Below are 3,836 nucleotides of genomic sequence, written 5' to 3' on the forward strand. Positions count from 1 at the left end.
CTTCCATAATAGCTGGCGAGCCCCAAAAAAGCCCTCACTTGTTTCTTGGTATGAGGAGCTTGATACTTTCACAATGCCTCCACCTTGCTTAACAACGGTCTCACCTTTCTACTTCCTACTAGGAACCCAAGGTATTGTGTTTCTTTTTTCCCCTATCGCACATTTCTTCGGATTGGTCATCAGCCAGGACCTTCTCAAGTCTTGCATTATTGCTTTCAGCGCAGTGAGGTGTTCAGCCCAGTCTTCAGTGTATATAATAATATCGTCTATGTAAGCTGCGGCGTAACCCCCATGGGGAGCCAAAACTCTGTCCATTAGACACTGAAACGTAGCCGCAGCTCCATGTAATCCAAACTGCATGTGCCAGAAGTGGAAGAGACCCCAAGGCATGGTGAATGTTGTCTTTTCTTGATCTTTGGGTGCTACTGGGACCTGCCAGTATCCTTTTGTCAGGTCTAAAGTGGAAATGTTGCAAGCTTGCCCAATGTTTCCCACCAGTTCATCTATTCTTGGCATCAGATAGGCATCAAACTTAGCTACTGCATTTACCTTCCAGAAAAATTGATACAGAGATGAATTTTTCCATCAGGCTTAGGTACTGCCATGATGGGGCTCTGCCAGTCTCTGTGGGACTCGCATATGATGCCTTTCTCCAGCATCATTTCAATCTCCATTTTTATCTGGGTCTGCAGTTGCTCTCAAATCTGTCTCCAGTTCTCACAGTTCACCTGGCATGGTCTTCTCTGCTCTTCAGATAGTCACGGGGCCAGTTCTGTGCCACCCGGTCCACTTCCCTCTATCAAGGAGGGTCCCAACTCTAATTCCTCAGGATGAAGGGCTAGGTACATAAACTCCTGGTCTTCCCACTTCAACATATTGACATGGTATATTTGCTTCTTTTTTGTTTATCTGTCTGATGCACCTTGTAGTCTATGGGCCCCACTTGGTGTATAATTTCATAGGGACCCTGCCACTGGGCAAGTAACTTACTGTCATGGTCAGGTAATAGAACCAACACATGGTCCCCCAAGTCAGACTTCCTTTCTCATGCACCTCAGTTATAATTCCTCACTTGTCGTTGCTGGGCCTCTCTGAGATTTCCTAACACCTTGCTCCAAGCTGCTTCAAGATGTTCCTGCAGTTGTATCACTTATTGGTTCAAGTTCTGATCTTTACTATGCTGTTCTTCCCAACTCTCTTTAATCAGATCCAGGATTCCCCTTGGTTGCTGGCCATACAATAGTTCAAAGGGTGAAAACCCAGTCGAGGCCTGGGGTGCCTCTCTTACAGCAAACAACAATGGTGGTATCATTTTATCCCAATTCTGAGGACTCTTGACCACAAATTTCTTTAACATCTGCTTCAAAGTCCAGTTAAAATGCTCCATGAGCCCATCCGTTTAGGGGTGATACAGTGCCGTGTTCAGGTATTTAATCCCCAAAGCTTTACTCACTCCCTCAAAACACACGCGATGTAAAATTCATTCCCTGGTCTGTCAGCAGTTCTCTAGGGAGTCCTACTCATAAGAATATCTTCAACAGCTTGTTCGCCACCTTTGGAGCGGGCACTGTCTGCATCAGGACAGCTTCCAGGTACCTTGTTGCATAATCCAGTAAAACTAAAATATACTGGTTTCTGGTGCTACTTCTGGGAAGTGGCCCCATGATGTCCACTGCCACCCACTCAAAGGGAACCTCTACCAAAGGCATCAGAATTAAAGGAGCTTTTGGAGGGTGCTTTGGGTTCACATTTTGGCACACGGGACATGAAGCACAATACCTTGCCACTTCCCGCAATAGTCCTGGCCAAAAAAATCTTGCCTGAATGCGAGCTTCTGTTTTGTCCCTGCCCAAATGTCCACCCATAGGAAGCTCATGAGACACCTTCAGTAAAGCCCGTTGATATCACCGAGGTACCAGCAACTGTACACCCTCCTCTCCTTCAGGCTTCCCTTGCTCAATTCGGTACAGGAGGTCATTTCTTACCTCGAACCTTGGTGTTGTCTTCATCAGCTCTGGTCATAATACCTCGCTGTTTCATTGAGCCAGGTGTTCCTGCAAAGCATACCGAAAATCTGCCTCCCAACTCTGCTCCAACTGGAAATGTTTGTCCTCCCACAAATGCACAACATCCACCTCTTGTTCGGCCTCTTCTTTGGGAGGAGTTGTTCAGTTTCACCTGTGAATCCCTCAGCCCTCGGGTCACCTTCCCATCCAGCCTCCGGCTTCTCAGTCTCCCAGGGCCTCCAACAGCAACTTTCTCTCATCTCAGTCCCCTCCTTTTGCCTCACGCTGGCTATCTCTTTCAACAACTCTGGCCAGTCACAGCCCAGTACTCCTGGGTAGGGTAAGCACTCAGTGACCCCAACTAGCATCTGGCAGGTCCTATTGCCTACTTGTAGGATGACCCCCACTCTGCCAATTTCAATGGAATCCCCACACGAGCATTGCACAATTACATGGTCTGCTATTTCCCTCTCTCTTGGTAGTAACACGTCGCTCCGCACCATTGTCTGTAATAAGCCTGAGTCCAGCATAGCCCATACCTTTTTTCCCTCCATCATCATTTCCACCATCAATGCGGGTGGCTTATCTCCCACCTCAGAGTCAACTCTGGCTCCGTAGCTGCACCTGGGTCATTGATCATGGGTGGATGCTCCCGGTCATATTGGCTAGCAGTGCCAGCTGTCTTGCAGCTTGATCCTGTAGGCCTTGTATTGTTTGGTGTAGCCAATCCAAGACTTGCTGCTGTGACTCTGGGTCTGGGGTTAGTGTCTGCTCTCGCTTCTCTCTCTCCATGGACCCAAGAGTTCTTTCCCTCATACGGGTGAACCAGCGTCCTATGATGCATACTGCCATATGAAAAGTTCCCAGCCAATGCACCATTGTAACAGGGGTGCCTCTTTGGGGTCTGTCTACCAGTGGCCCCGCCCACCTGTTATGGGCCAGCCACCCACCTTCTCTCCTGCCATGCCTTGTTGTTAATTGATTAATAGATGTAATAAAGCTGGAGGCTGCCAATTTTCTGCCCCAATGCCAGGGGACACTATCTGTGGCTCTGTTCCTCCTCTACACCGCAGCCCAAGCCTCACAGATGGTATTTATAAATTCCTCTTTTGCCAAATGGTTACTGTCTTGCCCTGATTCTAGATACCTTTCTGTAACATGGAACCCTAACCCTGTTACTAAGAGACAGGGTGGCCTCTTTAAGTCCAGAACCGCTTTAAGTCTAGGCCACTGTAGGCCTACCCCCTTGCTCTGGAACAGCTCCTTCCCCCTTGGCTACTAGCAGGGAACTACCATCCTGGCCTCAGCCCTGGGGTTTATATGTAAGCCAGGCCCTGCCCCTTTCAGTCACCTGACTGGCTGGCAGGGCTTGAGCCCTAACCCCTACTTGACCAGCCGGCCATGGTTCTGGACTTAAAGGGGCCACCCTGTCTCTTAGTAACAGGGTTAGGGTTCCCTGTTACAGAAAGGTATCTAGAATCAGGGCAAGACAGTAACCATTTGGCTAACAGGGGCAGCATGGTTGCCCCTGATGCCCAGTCTGCTACACTACCCAAGACCACCTTGATGGTTTCTACCCATCTATTTCTGTTTTATTCTCCCTATCTTACACTTAGTAGCTTCAGTATTTATTCCATCCTTTTCATATCTCTATTTTAATTCTGAGCATTTGTTAAATAATAATTAAAATAAAAAATAAATGAAGAACATTCTTTATTCTTCTATTTTCTGTGTAGTCTCTCTTTGCCTTCTGGGTTCCCCCCCCCCCCCTTTCAATTTATTTTTCACAGCTTTTTTGGAAACTGTAATTTAGGAACATTAAAAAAAAGA

General features: G+C 47.5%; 1 long non-coding RNA gene across 1 annotated transcript in view; it reads right to left on the bottom strand.

Annotated features, from left to right (window-relative positions):
* Positions 1-380: 380 nt before the first annotated feature.
* Positions 381-3,836, bottom strand: part of LOC109297019 — a 23,538-nt gene continuing 20,082 nt past the window's right edge. Inside the window, exon 3 of the long non-coding RNA XR_002097153.1 lies at positions 381-455. This is a non-coding gene — a long non-coding RNA (uncharacterized LOC109297019). The remainder of the gene's footprint in view (positions 456-3,836) is intronic.

This window comes from Gavialis gangeticus, unplaced genomic scaffold (assembly GCF_001723915.1).
Source record: "Gavialis gangeticus isolate Ggan-Ray unplaced genomic scaffold, GavGan_comp1, whole genome shotgun sequence".
NCBI classification, from domain to species: Eukaryota; Metazoa; Chordata; order Crocodylia; family Gavialidae; genus Gavialis; species Gavialis gangeticus.